The 24,113-nt window shown below is 36.9% G+C and overlaps 1 protein-coding gene across 18 annotated transcripts in view; it reads left to right on the forward strand.

Moving 5' to 3' along the window:
• Positions 1-24,113, forward strand: part of STK33 (serine/threonine kinase 33) — a 229,170-nt gene that overhangs the window by 48,652 nt on the left and 156,405 nt on the right. The window contains exon 2 of one of the 18 annotated variants that reach the window (XM_063641140.1): positions 20,683-20,702. The exons of the other annotated variants lie outside the window; for them this stretch is intronic. The gene's annotated coding sequence lies outside the window, so the exon portion shown is untranslated. The remainder of the gene's footprint in view (positions 1-20,682; positions 20,703-24,113) is intronic. 18 annotated transcript variants of the gene reach the window in all.

The following is a 24,113-nucleotide window of genomic DNA, read 5'->3' on the forward strand; positions in this document are numbered from 1 at the left end:
GATCAGGTTATTTGTTTTCTTGCTACTGAGTTGTTTGAGTTCCTTACATATTTTGGATGTTAATCCTTTATCAGATATATGGTTTGTAAATATTTTCTCCTACTCTGTGACTTGTCCCTTCACTTTGTTCACCTGTTTCCTTTGCTCTGCAGAAGATTTTTAGGTGGATGCCATCCCACTTGTCTATTTTCATCTGTGCCTTTGGGGTCATATCCAAAAAATCATTGCCTAGTCTAATGTCATGGAGCTTAACCTCTGTGTTTTCTTCTAGTAGTTTTATAGTTTCAGGTCTTATATTTAAGTCTTTAATCCATTTGGAGTTGATTTTTATATATGGTATGAGATAAAGATGCAATTTCATTCTTCTGCATGTGGATGTTCATTTTTGCCAGCAACATTTATTAAAGAGGATGTCCATTTCCCATTGTGTGTTCTTGGCACCTTTGTAAAAAAAAATAAGTTGACTATTAATGTGTGGGCTTCTGGGATTTCTATCCTGTTCCATTGGTCAGTGTGTCTATTTTTATGCTAGTACCATGCTGTTTTGATTTTGATAGCCTTAAAATGTACAGTCATATAGCATATAACAACATTTTGGTCAGCGATGGATCATGTATACAGTGGTGGTCCCATACGATTATAATGGAGCTAAAGAATTCCTGTTGCCTAGCGACATTGTAGGTGTTGTAACATAGTAAGGCAACATATCACTCAGGTGTTTGTGGTGATGCTATTGTAACCAAACCTACTGTACTTACAGTTGTATAAAAGTGTAGGACATATACTTATGTAAAGTACATAATACTAGATAATAATAAGCAATTATGTTACTGGTTTTTATATTTACTGATATATATGATTTTTATACATATATATATATATTTTTTTTTTTTTTGGAGACAGAGTCTCCCTCTGTTACCCACGCTAGAGTACAGTGGCTTCATCATAGCTTACTCTGCAGCCTTGAACTCCTGGATTCAAGTGATCCTCCTGCCTCAGCTTCCTGAGTATCTGGTACTACAGGTGTGTGCCACATGCCTGGCTAATTTAGATTTTTTTTTTTTTTTTATGTGGAGACAAGGTCTCACTGTATGGCCCAGGCAGCTCCTGAACTCCTAGGCTCAAGCAATCCTTCTGCCTTGGCCTCCCAAGCCAGTGTATATTATACTGTTTGTTATTTTAGAGTCTCCTCTTTTCACTTATTTTAAAAAAAGTTAACTGTTAAGCAGCCTCAGGCAGGTCCTTCAGGAGGTATCCAGAAGAAGGCATGTTTGTCATAGGAGATGACAGCTCCATGCTTGTTATTGCCCCTGAGACCTTCCAGAGGAACAAAATGCGGAGGAGGAAGACAGTGATATTGATGATCCTTATTCTGTGTAGACCTAGACTAATGTGTGTGTATGTGTCTTAGTTTTTAACAAGAAAGTTTAAAAAGTAAAAAAAAAATGAGTAAAAGAACTGAAAAATAGAAAAAAGCTTACAGAATAAGGTTATAAAGAGATAAAATATCTTTGTAAAGCTGAACCTGTATTTGTGTTTTAAGCTATGTGTTATTAAAAAGGAGCAAAAAGTTAAAAAAATGTAAAAAGTTTATAAAGTAGAAAAGTTACAGAAAGCAAGGTGATGTCAGCAAAACAGCAGAATAGAAGATCCTCTGGCATCACTCTCCCTACAAAAATACAACTAGAAATAATTTAAAAACAAGAATACCACCCTGAATATACCAGAACTTGGAGGAGAAGCTGAGAAACCCCATAGACTCACAGGATCGAGATAAGCCATGACTGGTAAGAGAAAAAGTCATTTCAGTCTGTGCCACTTCCTTCCCCAAGCTGGCATAGTGCCACTCACAGAGAATTTTTCTAGACCTATGGCTTATAGGGTGATAGGAGGGAATTGGAGGCGGACATTCATTCTTGCCACTGGTCTGGAATCTGTGAGAAGCCTACTCCAGGTGCACTCCATAGGAACCATGGGGAATACCAGGAGGGTTGTACCATCTGGGGGTGAATTGGGGGCACACAGGGGCAACTGAGCACAGTGACTGGTGTGCAGATCTTGGTGGCTCTTTAGCTCTCCAGTCAGCAGGGACGCCATGTTGAAGAGACAGGCCAGTGCCATAGTGCTGCAAGGGGCACAGTTCATGGAAAGGCTGGAATACCTAGCTGCATTTTCCACAAAGCCTAGGCATTTGAATCAAGCCTTCCCCTGACCTAGAAATAACTAAGAGGCTGGGATTAAGTTCTGGTGCCCATTTATGTTTTTCCTAGATTAGGAAGCAATAACAGAACAGTAATATAGTTCTGGGGTAAAGTTTTAGTTCTGATGCTCACTACAAGTTCTGCGCAGAATGGGAAACAATGACAAGCCAGCGTTTAAGTTCTGATATGAAGAAGTAAAGGTATAACACCACCAAAGAACACCTGCAAAAACTAGAGGAGGTAGCTCTCTCCTTAAATGTGCAGGCATCAACAAAAAGACACAAGGATTGTGAAAACTCAGGGAAATATAATACCACCAAAAGATACTAACAAAACTCTAGCAGTGGACCCAGAAGCATTGAAGATCTATGAAATGTCTGATAAAGAATTCAGAATAAGGCCAGGCATGGTGGCTCATGCCTGTAATCCTAGCACTTTGGGAGTCTGAGGTGGGCAGATCACTTGAGGTCAGGAGTTCGAGACCAGCTTGGCCAACATGGTAAAACCCAGTCTCTACTAAAAGTACAAAAATTAGCCAGTTGTGGTGGTAGGCACCTATAGTTCTAGCTACTCAGGAGGCCGAGGCAGGAGAATCACTTGAACCCAGGAGGCAAAGGTTGCAATGAGCCAAGATTGTGCCACTACACACCAGCCTGGGTAATAGAACAAGACTCTGTCTCAAAAAAAAAGAAAAAAAGAATTCAGAATAACTGACTTAAATAATTTCAGGGAGTTGTTTTGCCTGCTGCCATTCATGTAAAATATGACTTGCTCTTCCTTGCCTTCTGTCATGATTGTGAGGCCTCCCTAGCCATGTGGAGCTGTGAGTCCATTAAACCTTTTTCTTCCAGTCTTGGGTGTGTCTTTATCAGCAGTGTGAACACTTACACTGTAAATTGGTACCAGTAGATTGTGTTGCTGCCATAGATACCCAAAAATGTGAAAGTGACTTTGGAACTGGGTAATAGGCAGGGGTTGGAACAGTTTGGAGGGCTCAGAAGAAGACAGGAAATGTGGGAAAGTTTGGAATTTCCTAGAGAAATTTTGCCCAAAATGCTTCGCCCAAAATGCTGAAAGTGATATGGACAACAAAGTCCAGGCTGAGGTGGTCCCAGATGGAAATGAGGAACTTGTTGGGAACTGGAGCAAAGATGCCTCTTGTTATGTTTTAGAAAAGAGACCAGTGGCATTTTTCACCTGCCCTAGAGATTTGTGGAACTTTGAACTTGAGAGAGATGATTTAGAGTATCTGGTGGAAGAAATTTCTAAGCAGCAAAGCACTTAGGTGACTTGGGTGCTGTTAAAGATATTCAGTTTTATAAGGGAAGCAAAACATGAAAGTTCAGAAAATTTGCAGCCTGACAATGCAATAGAAAAGAAAATCCCGGTTGAACATGGTGGCTCATGCCTGTAATCCTAGCACTTTGGGAGGCCGAGGCAGGTGGATCACAAGGTCAGGAGTTTGAGACCAGCCTGGCCAATATATTAGTAGAAGGAAAGAAATAATAAAGATCAGAGCAGAAATGAATGAATTTGAGACTAAAAAAATTACAAAAGATCACCCTGAAACTATTGCTATTAATTACATATTCTGGGACTTTATTGTATATTATGTAGAGTTTCAAACAAAAGTATTTTTGTAGGAAGAATTATTACTATCATAAAATAGTATTTCTTCAAAATTGTTACAATAATTGTTTGTTTCTTCATTAATTATATAGTTATATAAAACTTTTGCAGAAGATGCTGATACATCACTGACAGCCATGATTTGTTCAGAGTGATATTTGTAATTATGGAAATACAAAGTACAAAGTTAATATTTGACATCTCTTTGAAAGCATGTTACAGAAACACTGACTTTTGCTTTAAGTAAAGATAAGCTGACTTAAAAAATCAATGAATTTAAAAGTTGGTTTTTTTAAAATATGAAAATCAACAAACCTTTGGCTAGAGTAAGAAAAAAGAGAGAACACCCAAATAAATAAAATCAGAGATGAAAACATTACAACTCATAACCACAAAAATACAAAGGATCATTATAGAATCTCATGAAAAACTATACGCCAACAAATTGAAAAACTTAGAAGAAATGAATAAATTCCTATATACATAACCTATCAGAATTGAACCATGAAGAAATAGGAAACCTGAACAGACTAATAGTGAGTTATGAGATTGAAGCAGCAATCAGAAGTTCCCCAACAAAGCTCAGGACCCAATGTCTTCACTACTAAATTCTAACAAATGTGTAAAGAAAATCTAATACCATTTGTATTCAAACTATTTCAGAAAATTGAGGAGGGAATACTCCAAACTCGTTCTACAAGGCTAGCATCACTTTCACACCAAAACCAGGCAAAGTCATAACAAAAAGGAAAAAAAAAACCAGAAAACTACAGACCAATATCCCCAATGAACATAGATGCAGAAATCTTCAACGAAACAGTAGCAAACCAAATTCAACAACACACTGAAAAGATCATTTAGCACAATCAAGTGTGATTTACACCAGGGATGCAAGGATGGTTCATAATATGTAAATTAATAAATGTGACACATCTGATTAACAGAATCAAGAATAAAAATTGTATGGTCATTTCAATAGATACTGAAAAAGTATTCAATAAAATTTAACATCCCTTCATGATAAAAACTCTGAACAAACTGAGTATAGAAAGAAAATACCTGAAATCAATAAAGACTGTATATGACCAAACCACAGCTAATAATTTATCAGTTCTAACAGTTTTTTGGTGGAGTCTTTAGGTTTTCCTAAATATAAGATCATGTCATCTGTGAAAAGGGATAAATTGGCTTTCTCCTTTCCAATTTGGATGTCCTTTATACAAAACCAGCATGCAAAAATCAGTAGTATTTTTATACACCAACAGTGAACAGTCTGAGAAATTGAGAAAGTAATCCCATTTACAACAGCTACAAGAATATAAAACACCTAGGAATAAATTTAACCAAAAAAATAAAACACCTAGGAAAAAATTTAACCATTTTTTATAATGAAAATGATAAAATATGAAGAACGAAATCAAAGAGGACAAAACAAATGGAAAGATGTCCCATGATCATGTATTGGGAGAATTAATATTGTTGAAGTGTTCATACTGCCCAAAGTGATCTATAGATTCAATGCAATCCCTCTCAAAATACCAATGACATTCTTTACAGAATAGAAAAGAAATTCTAAAATTTTTATGGACCCACAAAACACTCTGAATAGTTAAACGAATTGTGAGCAAAAATAACACAGTTGAGGGCATCACACTTTTTGACTTCAAAATATTTTACAAAGCCATAATAACCAGAACAGCATGGTACTGGCATTAAAATGGACACATAGACCAATGGAACAGAATAGAGAACTCAGAAATAAATCCATACATTTACAGCCAATTGATTTTCAACAAAGGCTCCAGAAACATACATTGTGGAAAGGACAGCCTCTTTAATACACGATACTGGGGAAACTATATCCATATGCAGAAGAATGAAACTAGATCCCTATCTCTCACCATATACAAAAACAAAATAAATGCATTAAAGGTTTAAATGTAAGACTTGAAACTATGAAACTGCTAGAAGAAAACATTGGGGAAATACTTGAGGACGTTGGTCTGGGCAAAGATTTTTTTTTTTTATTATGCTTTAAGTTCTAGGGTACATGTGCACAACGTGTAGGTTTGTTACATATGTATACATGTGCCATGTTGGTGTGCAGCATCCATTAACTCATCATTTACATTAGGCATATCTCCTAATGCTATCCCTCCCCCTTCCCTCCACCCCAGTGTGTGGACAGGCCCCAGTGTGTGATGTTCCCCATCCAGTGTCCAAGTGTTCTCATTGTTCAATTCCCACCTATGAGTGAGAACGTGCGGTGTTTGGTTTTCTGTCCTTGTGATAGTTTGCTCAGAATGATGGTTTCCAGCTTCATTCATGTCCCTACAAAGGACATGAACTCATCCTTTTTTATGGCTGCATAGTATTCCATGGTGTATATGTGGGTCTGGGCAAAGATTTTTTTGGATAAGACCCCAAAAGCCCAGGCAACAAAAGCAAAAATAGACAAATGGGATTACATTAAGTTAAAAAGCTTTTGCACAGCAAAGGAAACAACAGAGTGAAGCAACAACCTACAGAATGGAAGAAAATATTTACAAACTCTCCATCCACAAGGAATTCATAACCAGAATAGATAAGGAACTCAAACAATTCAATAGCAAAATAATGAATAATCTGATTTTAAAAATGAGCAAATGACCTGAATAACTTCTCAGAAGAAGACATACAGGGCTAGGTGCAGTGGCTCATGCCTGTAATCCCATCACTTTGGGAGGCTGAGACGGGCGGATCACCTGAGCTCAGGAGTTTGAGACCAGCCTGGCCAACATGGTGAAACCTCATCTCTAAGAAAAATACAAAATTAGCCAGGCGTGGTGGTGCGTGCCTGTAACCCCAGCTACGAGGAAGGCTGAGGCAGGAGAATCACTTGAACCCGGGAGGCGGAGGTTGCAGTGAGCCGAGATTGCACCATTGCACTCCAGCCTGGGCAATAAGAATGAAACTCCGTCTCAACAGAAACAAACAAACAACAACAAAAAAGAAGACATACAAATGGCCAACTCTATATGAAAAAATTCTTATCGCTAATCATAAGGGAAATGCAAATCAAAACCACAATGTGATATTTTGCCCCAGTTAAAATGGCTATTCTCCAAAAGGAAAAGTAACAGATGCTAGTGAGGATGTGGAGAAAGGGAGAAGCCAGTGCACTGTTGGTAGGAATTTAAATTAGTACATCCGTTATGGAAACAGTATGGAGGTTCCTCAGAAAACTAAAAATAGTCTACTGTATGATCCAGCAATCCCACTGCTGGATATATATCCAAAAGAAAAGAAAAGAGATACCTGCATTCCCATGTTTATTGCAGCACTATTCACAATAGCCAAGATATGGAATCAACCTAAGTGCCCATCAATGGATGAATGGATAAAGAAAACGTGGTAAATATACACAGCGGAATATTATTCAGCCATAAATGACAATGAAATCCTGTCATTTGCAGCAACTTGGGTGGAACTGGAGGTCATTATCTTAAATAAGCCAGGCACAGAAAGACAAATATTGCATGATTTTACTCATGTGGGGGATAAACAAGTTAGTGCCATGGAGGTAGAGAGTAGACTGATGGTTCCAAGGAGCTGAGAAGGGTAGGGTAGGGGATGATGAAGAGAGATTGGTTAGTGAGTACAAAAATATAGTTAGATAGAAGGAATAAGTTCTAGTGTTTGATAGCACAGTAGGGTGACTATAGTTAACAGTAATTTATGTTATATTTCAAAATAGCTAGAAGACAAAATTTGGAATGTTTCCAGCATAAAGAAATGATAAATGTTTGAGGTAATAGATAGCCTAATTACCCTGATTTGATCATTACACGTTGTGTGAATATATCAAACTCTCACAGGTACTTCATAAATATGTGCAATTATCATATATCAATAAAAAGTTACAGTAAGCTAGAGTTAGTTTATTATTGAAGAAAAAGTTTTAAAAATAATTTAGTGTAGCCTAAGTGTACAAGTATTTGTAAAGTGTACAGTAGTATGCAATAATGACCTGTGCCTTCACATTCACTCACCACTGACTCACTGTTGTACCCAGAGTATCTTCCTGTCCTGCAAGCTGCATTCATGGTAAACGCCCTATACAGGTGTATCATTTAAAAAATATTTTATCTGTGTTTTTACTGTACCTTTTCTATGTTTAGATACACAAATACCATTGTGTTACAGTTGCCTGCAGTATTTAATACAGTAAAATGCTGTACAGGTTTGTAGCCTAGGAACAAGAGGCTACACCACATAGCCTGTGTGTGTAGTAGGTTGGACCATCTAGGTTTGTGTAAGTGCACTCTATGATGTTTGCACAGTGATAAATTACCCAATGACACATTTCTCAAATGTATTCCCATTGTTAAGCAACACATGACTGTATTTTGAAATTAGGAGGTGTGATACCTCTAGCTTTGTTCCTTTTGCTCAAGATTGTGTTGGTCATTCATATCTCTTCTTGTTTTGAAGTTATTTCTAGGCATGTCTTACCTTCCTAACTAGACCTTTATGTTTCTTGAGACCAAAGCCTATGACGGATGAGTCTGCTTCTTTCACTGTGCCTAATACAGTCCCTTGCACATAGTAGGCTCTTAATATAAATTTCTTAAACTAATTTATAAGTTAATTGGTGATGGCTAGATTGCCCTGAAAGAGTACTTAGTAATCTTTAAACAAACGCATCAGGGGACTGATATGCATATAAATACTTTGTAACATTAGTAATCTTAAATTTGTATTTTCCTTCAAAGGGATACTAGTTGATTGGGATATTTATATTTTGTTTTGCCCAATTTAGTGACACTGATTCTTAGAGATTATTTTAGATTCGTAAATGGTGCTGTCATTTCTATTTTTGCCTCTCTTTCAAAGGTTTGCATGCTCATTTAGCTGTAAAAAAGGATGAAAAGAACAAATCAGCACCCTCGCTGGTTGTTGATTCCCAGTAGAAAGAAATAGATTTGAAAGCATGTCTAGGTAATGGATTTATTTTGATTGTTTTGGGTTTTCCAAGTGCATGTGGCTTCAGATGAGGTTGGAATAATCCCACAAAGAATTTCCTTATTCATTGGTTCATTTGGACTTACACTTCTGGTAGACAGCTTCCTATTTGGAAGTTTTTATTAAAAACCATTTCCCTTTGAGAAGTTGTGCCCTTCACTTCTCTCTGAATAAACATTTGAAAAGCTTTTGGATTGCTCTTCAATCTATGACTGTAAGTAGGACTATGTCATGTTTTTAGCTGATGCAGTTTTTAGAATATTTCTTATTGGAATAACATTATCTCAGGGCAATATTTAAATATAAGAGGGAGTGATTTATTTCTCATAGAAACATTTGTCTTTAAGGACAACTAAAACAAAGTACAGTAGCAGAATAATGTGTAAACATTTATAATTGACAGTATTTGTAATTTATCTAACATTATGATTTTGGCTAGAAGCATTTTAAAAATAAGTCTCTTTTAGTTATATTGTTTTCCCCCATGCATAAGTGGTAGGTTCTTTAAAGGGAAATAGTTTGGGATTTCCATATCTTTATGATTAACTATTGTTCTTAAATTTTAACCCTGGAATAATATATGGTTCTATAGAAAACAATGAGTATATGTCAATTATCAGAGGCTCTATTTCTTTGAATATACAGTTCACTTTCCTTACAAAATTATTATGTAGATAGTAAAACAATTGAAAAATTTAAAAAGCTATAAAGAAAAAATAAAATTTACTCATAATTTTCTTTTGAGAAACAATCATTATTATTCTAAGTATTTGTTAATAAAATCAATCTGTGGCTACATGACAGTTAAGGATACATGTAAATATGGAATATATATACATGTATTATATATATATATATATAATTTCCACTTGGGATAGTTTTCATATTAGATTAAATCGGGAATGCCAGAATCTTATAAGTGGGAGTTGAACAATGAGAACACATGGACACAGGAAGGGGAACATCACACACCAGGGCCTGTTGGGGGATGGGGGGCTATGGGAGGGATAGCATTAGGAGAAATACCTAATGTAGTTGACAGGTTGATGGGTGCAGCAAACCACCATGGCACATGCATACCTATGTAACAAACCTGCACATTCTGCACATGTATCCCAGAACTTAAAGTATAATAAAAAAATGGAAAAAAATCGTTTAGTATTATTTTGAACTGGCAATTGTGAATTACTATTTAAAAAATCACATAGGCATTTTAACCTTTTCTAGTTGCATTTTTCACACAATGAGTGTTTTCTTTTATATTTTTAGTTTTTGTGAGTACGTAGTAGGTGTATATTTATGGGGTCCATGAGATATTTTGATATATGCATGCAATGTGTAATACATCATGGAGAATGGGGTATCCATTCCCTCAAGTATTTATCGTTTGTATTACCGATAATTTAATTACACTTTTAGTTATTTTAAAATGTACAATTAAGTTATTATTGACTATAGTCACCCTGTTGTGCTATCAAATAGTAGGTCTTATTCATTCCTTCCATTTTTTTATGTACCCATTAACTATTCCCATCTTCCCCCTACCACCAACAACCCTTCCCACCCTCTGGTAGCCATCCTTCTACTTTCTATGTCTATGAGTTCAGTTGTTTTGATTTTTAGATACCACAGATAAATGAGAACATGTGATGTTTGTCTTTCTGTGCCTGGTTTATTTCACTTAACATCATAATCTCCAGTTCGATCCATGTTGTTGCAAATTACAGAACCACAGTGAGTATTTTCTAAAGAGTATTTAAATTTTACTTACTTGGTTTTGACTTGTAAATTTGAAATACCTTGGTTTATCAACGAATGTGGCCAAATAAAATAATAGTGTTTTAATTCCCATAGTTAAAAATATATTTTTGAGCTCTTAATCACTGCAGACATTTGAAATGTTTTCACCTGCTGATTTGAGTGACAGTTAAATGATGAGTGTGTGTCCCTCTTTTAGATTCCTTGGAAAACCATAATCATAGGGCAAGATCCTTAATGGACATGTGATTTTTCATCTCTTTGGTCATATTTGCCACCCTAGGGGAATGAAATGAATGAGTAGATAAATATTTTGAGAACAAAACAGAGTCTGCATTGGGTGTCATCAAAGTGATGGAGATAATAAGAAGCTATAAAAAGTGAAAACCAGGCCAGGTGCAGTGGCTCATGTCTATAGCCCCAGCACTTTGGGAGGCTGAGGCGTGTGGATTGCTTGAGCCCGGGAGTTCAAGACCAGCCTGGGCAACATGGCGAAACCCTGTTTCTACAAAAAATACAAAAATTAGCTGGGTGTGGTGGTGTGTACCTGTAGTCCCAGCTACTCAGGAGACTAAGGTGGGAGGATCACTTGAGCCTGGGGAGGTAGAGGTTGCAGTGAGCTGAGATCGCACCACTGCACTCCAGCCTGGGTGACAGAGTGTCTTAAGAAAAAAGTGCAAGCTAAATCTTTTCATTTATTAAAATTCATTAATTCATTCAGCAGGTATTTTTGCATCATTCAAGCATATTTGATCATGTGCTTGGTATTCTTTTAGGTCAATATTTCTCAGTGTTGGCCCTATTGACATTTTGGAGTGGCTAATTCTTTCTTGTGGTGCAGCTGTATGCATTTTGGATGTTTGGCAGCATCCTTGGTTTCTTACCCTCTAGATACCACTAGCACTCCTCTAGTTGTGACAACTAAAAATGTCCCCAGACATTGCCAGCCATCCCCTGGGAGGCAAAATCACTTCCATTGAGAACCACTGCTTTAGATGACAAACATTTTAAAAGCAATTTTTTTGAATGTATTTTGTGTTGTTTCCCTATTTCAGATTTGTACATGTTCCATGTGATTTTTGTCTGTCAGTATTTCCTGGTCAGTGCCCTATCTGAAAATTGACTTAGGTTTCGTAATGACATATGGAACTAGCCACATTTATCCTAGAAATATTGAAATAAACCCTTATATTTTAAAACTAATAGTTGATTTAATCGTGATTCTGTAACATTTATGACATCCTGAATCAAAGAACCTACTATTTCTTGATCTTTTGAAAAGTACTTTGTACCTGTGCGCAAATTCTTACAAAGAAACCTTCTAACGCTTATTTTTCCTCCTTTAAAAATTATCCTATTCATCTTTTGTTTTAAAGGCTCTGTAACTTATTGGTACTGCATAAAAATTCCATTATTATAGAGACTGTTCTCTTTGCTTCTCTGCTGCATCTTCTTCTGAAGTTATGAGAGATGTGAAACATAGTCTGAAAATTCATTCAAAGCTTTAAAACTTATTATATCCAGGAGAGACAGATTTAAGATTGCTGAGGTTTCTGGTTGAAGTACTTCAAGCAGAAATCCATACTCCATTAGACTGTCTAACATTGTGACCTTAATTTTTCAGATATTTTGCTCTTTAAATTGAAAGTAGTATTTTAATACAATTTAAGTCTTTTGAAGGGGCTTGTAGTACCACAGACATAAGTTGTGAAACGTTTGAACAAATGAAAAGTAAAATAGCAACGAATTTAGGACTATATCGTTTTATATGTTTTAAATTTCAAAATATATAGTGATATAAAGATATGTATGGAACATACTTTATGCACTGGAGTTGGGGGAAAAGCTATTTAGTAAGGAGTTGTTCATACTGTACTTAAACAGAATTTCTTTCATTGGATATTTTTCTTGGCATTGCCTAAAGAGTTTCTGATTAGGAGTGGTTGTTAAGTTCTCTGAAGTTGGAAAATTTACTTTGTATAAAACCATGGTCTAGGTGAAATGAAAATCTACCTGGACAATAGCTACTGAGTTATCTTGCTTCAACAGATAAAGCAGGAAATGTAAAACTGTAAAACTGTATTATAGTACTGAGTCATGAAACTGAGAACTATTTTTTAAAAATCCTCTTTGGAAAAGGAGAGATGAAAAGCCTCTTGTTCTTTTATTAGTAAATTAGGTCAGTTTTTAAATAATATGTTCATTGAAATGTACACATTTCTCAAGTAATGATATAATTTAATTCAATTTATATTTTAAAGGCATAATATCTGAACTGAATTCTTTAGAGGTCCTTAATTGCTTCATCTATTTTCCATTGTAAAATGTTGTTTCAAACCTAAATTTAAAAAATGCGTTATGTATATTTGAGGTTTACAACATAATGTTATGATATATATATATATATATATATACACACATACATACATGGGTAGTATAGTGATGCCGATTCACATATCTCATCTCACATAATTACTTTTTCATGACAAGAGCAACTAAAATTTAGTTATTTAACTAAAATCTCTAATATAATACAATTTGATTAACTTTAGTCCTCATGTTGTATATTATCTCTAACTTTTCCACCCTACATATCTGGTATTTTGAATCCTTTGATCTACATCTCTTTGTTTCCTCTCCCGCCCCCTGCCCATCCATGGTAGCTACTGTTTTGTGCTCTGTGTATTTGAGCTCTTTTCTTTTTAAATATTCCATGTATAAGTGAGAGCCTGTGATGTTTTTCTTTCTGTGTCTGTCTTTTTTCACTTAGCATAATATCCGCTAGGTTTGTTTTGTAGCAAATGGCAGGATCTACTTCCTTTTTAAGGTTGAATAATATTCCTGTGTGTATATGCGTGTGTGTATACACACTACTGTTTCTTTTTAAAATTTTATTTGTCTTTTTTTTAAAGACTGGGTCTTGCTCTGTTACCCAGGCTAGAGTGCAGTGGTATGATCATAGCTCATTCAAACTTAGGCGATCCTCCCACCTCAGCCTCCCAAGAAACTAGAACTACAGGTACACCCCACCACACCTGGATAATTAAAATTTTTTTTTTTTTTTTTTGTAGAGATGGGGTGTCACTATGTTGTTTGCCTGGTCTCAAACTTCTAGCCTCAAACGATCCTCCCACCTTGGCTTCTCAAACCACTGGGATTCCAGGCATGAGCTACCACACCTGGCCAACAGTTTCTTTATCTAGTCATTTGCTGACAGACATTTAGGTTGTTTTCATATCTTGGCTATTGTGAATAATGCAGCAATCAACATGGGAGTGCATATATATTTATGAGGTGAGCAAAAGGTCTTCTCTTTTGGGTATACACCCAGAAGAGGGATTGCTGGGTTGTATGATAGTTCTATTTTAATTTTTTCAGAAACCTCCATACTGTTTTCCATAATGGCTGTACCAGTCTACATTCCCACCAACAGTGCGCTAAGGATTTCAGGCCTAAATTGATCATATAATCTTTCAGTTTGTGGCTCACTGAAGGATGATACATCAAATATTATTTATTTATCTATAGAAGCTTAGCATTTACATTAGCTCCTATTTGTGTACTACAGTTATGAGTTAGCTATTAAGGGTGTAATGTAACCTCACTGAGTTCCTTTATGTATATTCATGATAGTTAAATGCCAAATAAATCATATGGCTATCTTAATGCCAAGTAATTATTGCATCAGTTGCTAAGGGGCATTCTTTATGATGAAGAAGCAATTTCAGGTAGATTCTCCAAATCTTTTGCTATCCTGCTGCAGTCCAAAACTATTGGGTTGTTTACTCTTATTTATTGGTATTGATGTTTTAGGGGTGCTCCATTGTCTCAGATTAAAAGTGAACAGATGCCTACTTGTTTGTAGGACATAGCCTGTTTTTGCTGAGACTTTGGTGGTGTCTCTAGGTCAAGTATTTCATCTTCATGTTGGCCAGCTGGCTTGCTCCCTTACCTTATTCACTGATACACTGATTCTTAAATAATCACTCATGGCCTCATCAAACCAGGGCAAGAGAGATTCATCACCTCACTGAGGGAACATTTTGAGATGCAGCACAGTGTCAGAGATTGCCTTTAAGCCCCTAGAGAAACGGGCTTGATAGCAATGTAAGTCTCTATGATAATGGGCTAGGTGAGAATCTTAATTTTTACTTGGTTTTAAATTTTTGTTTTTTAACAAAGTTATCTACAATTTTTTTTTTCAGAAAGCCATTATTTTTTTTTTTTTCTCCCTCAGAATACCTTTTCTGTAAACTTTACAGGTTGTATAACAGTAAAATCCTCTGGCTAGAGCTGATACTTCTTGGATAGGTTACATATCAAGGGACGAAGAGATTCTGGACAAATCTTAAATTTACAAAACCCAGTTTATATTATCAGTAATATTTGAAAACATTTCTCTTAGTTTTTAGACATCCTTCTGTTGTCAGAAAGGTTAATTGGCCAGATAGTAGTGGTTCATTGGCCTGTAATTATCATCCGAGACAAGCAAGTTCTGGACCCTTGACTTTTAGGAAGTCCTCCTGTTAGGAGATCATAGCTCCATATTCTTTCCCTTTTTGACATTTTAAAAAAGTAGCTGACATCCTGTTTATCTTTCATTCTTTAGAGACATGCATATGTGTTTGTGTTCATTCATTCAACAAGCATTCATTGAGCACTAGACACTCGGGTAGGAAAGAACACATCTTGTTAGGTTAGGTTGCTCTGCCAAATTCATGTAAAATTGCCTGTCTTCTTGAGCCTTTTGTTTTTCTAAAAATACGCCTGCTACTGGCTTTTTTCTTTAGTTAGTGGCAACAAAGTAATCTTTTATGATACGTATGATGACTAAAATGACAAAATTCACCCTAAAATTTCCCTGTATAGGGAAACAATGACATGTTTACACAAATAAAGCTACAGTAATACATTACTGGGGGCATGATGGCATAGTGATTTCAACAGCATGGACTTTGGAGGCAGACGGTTTGGATTCATATTCTAGCTTTACCATTTACTAGTTGTGTGACTGCAGGCAAATTATTTAACCTCAGTTTCCTCATTTGTAAAATTCAGATAATTATAGTGCCTACTTCATAGGGTTGTTTTAAGTATTAAATGAGTTAATATGTATAAAATACTCATTATAGTGCCTGACACATCATGCTATTTAAGTATTAGCTTTTGTTATTGTTACTCTTTTTTTTTGGCTACTGTCTGGCTCTGCCACTGAGGCTGGAGTGCAATAGCACATTCTTGGCTCAGTGCAACCTTTGCCTCCCACGGCTCAAACCATCCTCCTAGCTCAGCCTCCTGAGTAGCTTCGACTACAGGTGCACACCACCATGCCCAGCTAATTTCTTGTATTTTTGGTAGAGACGAGGTTTCGCCATGTTGCCCAGTCTGGCCTTGAATGCCTTGCTCGAGCAATCCTCCTGCCTCAGCCTCCCAAAGTGCTAGGATTACAGGCATGAGCCACCATGCCTGGCTCCTAAATTTTTTTTTACTCAAGAAAACTTCTGATTCATTAGTTACTTATCCGTTTTATTTATTTATTATTATTTAAAAAAAATTTTTTTTTGAAACAGAGTCTCACTCTGTTCCCCAGGCTGGAGTGCAGTGGCATGATCTCGGCTCACTACAACCTCCACCTCCCTGGTTCAACCTCCCATATTGGCCAGGCTGGTCTTGAACTCCAGGTCTTGATCCAGCTGCCTCGGCCTCCCAAAGTGCTGGGATTACAGGTGTGAGCCACTGCGCTTGGCACGTGTCCATTTTAATCTCATGTTATTCTGAACAATAATGTGTACTACAGAAAATCACTTATCATCCAAAAACCAGGGAAATCTCAACTTGATTGAGAAAAGTCAATAACAGACACCAATATTGAGATGACAAAAGTGTTGGAATTATATGACAAGAACTTTAAAGCACCCATGGTAAAAAATGCTTCAGTGAGCAATTATGAACACACTTGAAACAAAATTTTAAAAAGGTGGGGCCAGGCATGGTGGCTTATGCCTGTAATCCCAGTACTTTGGGAGGCTGAGGTGGGAGGATCACTTAAGGCCAGGGGTTTCGGACCAGCCTAGGCAGCATAGCAAGACCCTGCCAGTCGTGGTGGCTCATGCCTGTAATCCTAGCACTTTGGGAGGCTGAGGTGGGCAGATCACCTGAGGTCAGGAGTTCGAGACCAGCCTGGCCAACATGGTGAAACCTCATCTCTACTAAAAATACAAAAATTGGCCAGGTGTGGTGGTGGGTGCCTGTAATTCCAGCTACTCGGGAGGCTGATGCAGAGAATCACTTGAACCCGGGAGGCAGAGGTTGCAGTGAACCGAGATTGAGCCACTGCACTGCAGCCTGGGTGACAGAGTGAGACTCTGTCTCAAAAAAAAAAAAAAATCATTTTTTTTTTAATTAGCTGGGTATGGCAGTGCATGCCTATAGTCCTAGCTACTTGGAAGGCTGAAATAGGATTGCTTGAGCCCAGGAGCTCAAGGTTGCAGTGAGCTATGATCACCCTGTCATTGTACTCCAGCCTGGGCAACAGAGTGAGACCTTGTCTCTTAAAACAAACAAAAAAACAAACAAACAAACAAATAAACAACAACAAAAAAAGAAAAGAAAAAAGGGAACATTTCAACATAGAAATAGAAGATATGAAGAAGAACCAAATGAAATTTTAGTAGTGAAAAATACAACAATTGAATAAAAAACACTAGTATTTAGGTTCAGACTTGACTAAATTCCAGTTCAGTTGTTAAACAATAAAACTTCATAGCTGGTGCTTTATATTTCCTATTGTATTACATCATGAGCACATAATAGTTTCTGGTTGTCCTACTTTTAAGTGAGGCTAATAGTGATTAATTCGTTCAGGTGGTATCAGCCTGTTCCTTCCATTGTGAAGTTCCTTGACCAATCTTCTCTTTATTCTTGGTGTTCTGAAATTTTACAATGATTATTGAGGTGGACCTTTTAAAAAAATTAATTTTGCTGTGAAGTCTCTGGGCTCTTTCACTTTGGAAATTCATGTTCTTTTAAAAAATTTGTACACATTGATGAGATACCTGTGAAATTTTGTTGCATGTATATAATGTGTATAGTAATCAAGTCAGGGTATTGAAGGTGTCCATCACCTGAGTACAATACATTTTTGTTAACTATAATTACCCTACTCTGCTATCAAACATTGAATTTACTTCTTCTATCTAACTGTATGTTTGTACCCTTTAATTCAGTTCTCTTCATCGTCCCTCCTCCCCACGTTCACCCTTTCCAGTCTCTGTTCTCTACCTTTCACTCTATACCTCCATGTGATCAAATTTTTAGCCCCCACATGTAAGTGAGAACATGCGATATTTGCCTTTTTGTGCCTGGCTTATTTCACTTAAGATAATGACTTCCAGTTATGTCTGTATTGCTGCAAAATGGTATGACTTTATTCTTTTTTATGGCCAAAGAGTATTCCATTCCAGTATTCCAGTATATATATACCACATTTTCTTTATCCATTCATCTGTTGAGGGACACTTAGGTTGATTCCATATCATTACTATTGTGAATAATGCTGCAGTAAACATGTGAGTGCAAGTATCCCTTTGATATATTGGTTTCTTTTCCTTTGGGTAGATACTGAGTCATGGGATTACTGCATTGATAGTAATTCTTTTTTAGTTTTAGTTTTTGAGAAATCTTCATACTGCTTTCCATAGTGGCTGTACTAGTTTACATTACCACCAACAGTTTATAAGAGTTCCCTTTTCTCTATGTCCTTGCCAACATCTATTATTTTTATTTTAATAATAGCCATTCTGATTGGGGTAAGATGGTATCTCATTGTGCTTTTGATTTGCATTTCTCTGATGATTAGTGATATTGAGCATTTTTTTACGTGTATTGGCCATTTGTAGCTCTTCTTTTGAGAAATGTTTATTCATGTCCTTTGCCCACCTTTTAGTGGGATTGTCTTTTCTCCTGTTGAATTGTTTGAGTTCCTTGTATATTCTGGATATTAGTCCCCTGTTGAATGAATAGTTTGGGGAGAGGTAATGGTCTGGCTGTGTAGAACCCAGTGATACTTTTGAAATTTTTGCATTGATTGGGAGAACTTAAACCTGTAAAGTGCATTAGTAACATTTTAGAAATAAGCCCAATAACTCAATATATGGACCATTAATACTTCTCATACTGAGGCTTAGAAAAAATCGGAAGACAGTACCAGACACTGTGGTGACACGTTCATACCCAAGCAGTCATGGCAAAATATCCATGTTCTCTCGTCTATTTTGTATAAAGGAAATATTTTTTCCTAAGACTTATCTCTGTACCAGGCTTAGGGATGACTTTCCATACTCTCTCTCCCCTTCTCTGACATCTTTCTAAGGTGCTTAGAGGACGTTATCATCCCAGGGGAATATTTTAACTCTTTATTCCTAAACATTTTACTTACAGTTTAACATTTTCCCAGAGACCGTGTGAAGTCCTTTCAATGGCAGCCTTTGATCTCCTTAAGATCAATAGGACTTTATAGAGGTATGCTTTCATTTATGAGTATTATAGATTGCAGTTCTCTAATTATAACAATTTCATTTTGGTGTGTCTTATGCCACTCAAAACAGATAATGCCCACGGGAACCACAGATTTGTTTTCAATGGATGATTATTTAATATGTTACAAAGTTGAATCTAGTCATTTTTTATGCCTTAAAACAGTGAGTTCCAAATTTATTGACCCAGACCTCAGTATAAAAAAATTTACCTTGACACACACACACATACACACACACACACACACAAAGAGAGAGAGAGAGAGAGAGAGAGAGAGAAACATATGTAGCTGCTGGAACAAGTTTGAAGAAATAATACCCTTATGATCAATGTTATACTCTTATACTTTCTATTCTATTTAATTTAAAAATGTGTGCCCCCAAAATGACCTATAGTTTGTAAAACATTGCAGTGTGGTTCTTCCTATTTTTGGGGAGTAGAGTGGGTTAGGCTGTGGACTGTTTTGGGACTCTGATGAATGTACTGGAATCTGTTCTCAGAAAAATGCACGTATAAACAATTTTTTTTTTTTTTTTGAGATGGAGTCTTGCTCTTGTTGCTCAGCCTGGAGTGCAGTGGTGCGATCTTGGCTCACTGCAAACTCTGCCTCCTGGGTTCAAGCAATTCTCCTGCCTCACCCTCCTGAGTAGCTGGGATTACAGGTGCCCGCCACCACACCCAGCTAATTTTTGTACTTTTAGTAGAGACAGGTTTTTGCCATGTTGGCCAGGCTGGTCTTAAACTCCTGACCTCAGGTGATCAGCCCTCCTCAGCCTCCCAAAGTGCTAGAATTACAGGTGTGAGCCACTGGGCCCAGCACATATACAGTTTGGGTGCATAAACATGGACTCTCTAGTTCTGAATGCTTCCATGCTAGATAAAATTTGAAATTACCTTGCTTTGTTGATACATTTCACCTAGCATTCCTGGACAAATATTATCAACTGTAGAGCAGATATTCTGCCCGTCTTTCCTTTTGCTGTGTATTATTAATACAGGGTTACCAGAGAAACCATGTAATAAAACCACAAACAAAACCAGGTAATAAGTAAAACTTTATTTTACATGTCAAGGTTAGAATTCTTGGGGGTCTTTATTTTTCCTGGATGTATAGTTGTCTTTATATTTGGGTTCAGTGCACATAGAACTGGGACAAACACTTGCTTCTGATATGACAGGAGCCATTGTGTCCTTTACATAACTGCTCCAGTTCTTGGCATGTCAGTCCTTTAGCAACTGGAGGCTGATTCCTCAGTTATCTTCATTTTTGGTGGAAAAGTTTTATTTACTACTAGTCATCTTTCCTAATTGCTCTATACACCACCATCTGGTAATCAGAATGGAGCCACAACTCTGTAGGAATGTTTTGGAAGACTGGCTTTTTGTTGTGAACTTCTGCCTTCCCTCCCTTTTACTTTTCATGCTTTCTATCTTTCCTTTCTTAAATATTAATGGTGTTTTTTCTGTATGCCAGGCTTTGTTCATGCGGGACTGCAGTGGTGAGAAAAACTCCATGTCTGGGCATGCCTGGCTGATCTTCACCTCTTTCTTCTAGGACCTTCCTCTGACTCTGGGGTTAGTTCTCTGGTGCCACCTTCAGTGCTCTCTGTGGCAGTTCTGCTGCTCGCATCTGGCTTTACTGGGTTTTGGTATTTAACTGTTGCTTACCCACACTGGAAATTTTCACCTGCAGTTTTTCTTCTGCCTAAGGTAACAAACATGTACACATATTTTCTTGTGCCATTTTTCTTTTGCCTATACAACAGACTTTTTTTCTTTTAAGTAATAATGTAAATATGCAAATCTTAAAATATGATTTCTGCTGTTGATATATTCTGGGCCACTATTTTGGAACTAACATCATGGGAAAAGGGTGTTAATGTGCAAAAATTACCTCAGAGTTTAGAGTTAGCCTCTTTGAAAGATGTTTTGACAATAAGGACATTTTCAACTGATAAAATGTTGGTTTATAGCATTTGAAACATTATTCGTATTCTTTCAAGAGCAGACATCAATCTCAGAAATCTTGTGTACAAACATGACAGAATTGGTCTGTATTATACTCTGATAAAAATCACAAAATGGTTTTATTTTTCTACTTTTTTATGAGTGTGAAGCATTTGCATATTATTACAATAACTTCCATAGCCTTTGGAGCAAAATCTGATATATTGTTAATGGTGCAGTTAAAAATGGGTGCATTACATTCATATTTTGTTGCAGTTATCCAACAGATTTTGAAAATAATCTTAAACCTTATATATTTTATAATCAGGGTTAGCAAATACACAGCATGCATGCTGCAAGTTAGCCTTTCAATGTGTGTAGGAGACATCTCTAATCAATTGCAACGTTGTTTCCTGCTGAGCTTGGGCAGTCTCACATCCTCTTCAACATAGTGATTTGGTTGTTGCTTAGTGCAGATAGCCTGTGCCATGAAAACTATTTGTCATATTAGTTTTGCACCTTAACCAATGGAGTGAATATGTCAGCAGAATATCCAAAAAGCCTGCTTAAGTTTGGAAAAGGGAAAATATAATGAGGTATAAATGAGGTAGAATAAGGTAGTGGTTTAGGCAGGGCGTGGTAAACTTTTTGGGCAAAGGGCCAGATGGCAAGTATTTTAGGTTTTTTGGGCCATATGGTCTCTGCCATACCTACCCAACCCTGCCATTGTAGTGCAAAAGCAGAGATAGACAATAAGTCAATGAATAAACCTGGCTGTATTCCAATAAAACTTTATTTATAAAAGCAAGTGACAAGCCAGATTTGGCCACTGGGCCATAGTTTGCTAACTCCTGGTTTAAATCAGTGCTACTCAAAGTGAATTGTATGAATAAGTGGTGGTAACATCACATGTGTGCATCTTACCAATGTAGATCCCTGTTCTGTACTCCAAACTTACAGAATCAGTTTGGGATGGGGCCCAGGAATGTGTGTTTATTAGCTGGTGAGTTGATTCTGGGGCTCACTAAAATTGGAAAGTCCCTGGTTTAAATAATAATACACTTCTCTTCTTTAAAAGTTTCATAGACCCCAGCTGTGAAACTACCTGATGCATTTATTTAATGGCTGATCTTTAATCACTTTTCTTATCTCTTCTATGGCATTTCATCTGTCCAAGTTTTCTACTTCTTGGGTCATGATTGGGAATTTACATTTTGCTAGAAAATTATTTCCTCTAGGCTTCATATTTGTTGCTGGTGGTTTTAAAACATTTCTGCAAAATTTTTGACATTCCTCTCAAGATATGAGTTTATGCCTACTTTCCTTGGGTCTAGGCAGGCTTATGACTGCTTCAACCACTGGAAGATGGCAGAAGTGATGCTGACTTCCAAGGCTGGTTCAGAAAAGGCTATGCAGCTTTTTCCCAGTTCTCTGGGAGGCTGACTCTGGGGAACTCAACTGCCATGTAAGAAGTCTGGGTCTTCCATGCTGGAGAGCCCATATGTAAGGATCCCCATTGATAGGCCAAGCTAAGCTCCCAGCTCAGCTCCTGCCATCTGCCAGCATCTGTTGACAGGCAGTTGGCATCTTGGATAAACAGTGTAATTTGAACTTTCACAAAGCTCCAACCCAGCTGTCATCTCAACGTAATCACATGACAAACCCAGCCTACCTGAGCCCTTCCTGAATTCTTGACCTAAAGCATCTGTGAGCATAATAAAATAATTATTTTAAACCACTAAGTTTTGGGGTAGTTTGTTATGTAGCATTTGTAAATAGCACACAAAATTGCAAGTATTATTGTCTTATAATTGCCTTAGTGTCTTTCTTACCTGTACTTATGTTTTTTTTATACTCCTAATCATTTATATATTTTTCTCTCAGTTTCCTTTAAGCAAAGTTGGGGGGGGGTATTTATTTTATTAATCATTTCAAAGATCAGTTTTTAGATTTCTTCATTTTACAATTTGAGATGTTTAAGTTTTATTAATTGAAGCTTTACCTTTATTCATTTTTTCCTTCCTACTTTCTGTGTATTTAATTTTTCCTTTCCTAGTTGCTAAAAGTGAGCACTAATTTTCTTTTTCATCTTTCTTGCCTCATAAAAAATGCTTTTGAGGCTGGGTGCGGTGGCCCGCGCCTGTAATCCTAACACTTTGGGGGGCTGAGGCAGGCGGATCATCTGAGATCAGGAACTCAAGACCAGCCTGGCCAACATGGCAAAACCCTGTCTCTACTAAAAACAGAAAAATTAGCTGGGCTTGGTGGCAGGCGCCTGTGGTCCCAGCAACTCAGAGAGGCTGAGGCACGAGAATTGCTTGAACCTGGGAGGCAGAGGTTGCAATGAGCCGAGATTGCGCCACTCACTGCCCTCCAGCCTGGGCGACAGAGCAAGACTCTGTCTCAAAAAAAAAAAAAAAAAAAAGAAAGAAATGCTTTTGAAGCTTGAAGCTATAAGGTTTCGTTTAAGTTTGGCTTTCATGGCGTCCTATTAAGTTTGCTATGAAACATTTTCCTCTTCCTTGTCTTCTGTTTGTAATTTCAGTTTTTATATTCTTTTTATCACAGCATTTTGAAAGTGTTTCTAAATTTCCAAATAATTAAGTTTTTCTTTTTTATTCTTGGTGGTGGTGGTAGTAGATTTTTCCCCCTATTTTTCCAACATGTGTAATAAATACACATTTCTCCACTGGTACAAGAAAATACAATTTCAACTATTTCCCCCACCAGGACCCTCTCTTCTTCCCTTACCAGTAAATTTCCTTTTACTTTAGAGTGCTTGTACTTCCTGTTTCGCCACCAGACACCTTTAAATGCTCTTTTGTCTGCTGTCTCCCCATGTCTGACCTTAATACTTATACCTCCTTCCTTAATACCTAAGTGTAAAAAAAACCAGTGCAGTAATTTTTGCCTGAGACTATTATTAGGTTTTTATTCCTTATTTTGCACCTATACTACACATTCTTATTCGATTTCAGGATACTGTGTGATGCTCTCCACATTCTCATCTTTATAGATGCAAAGCCTCTCTTCCATCCT

This window comes from Symphalangus syndactylus, chromosome 6, assembly GCF_028878055.3.
Source record: "Symphalangus syndactylus isolate Jambi chromosome 6, NHGRI_mSymSyn1-v2.1_pri, whole genome shotgun sequence".
In the NCBI taxonomy this organism is placed as follows: domain Eukaryota; kingdom Metazoa; phylum Chordata; class Mammalia; order Primates; family Hylobatidae; genus Symphalangus; species Symphalangus syndactylus.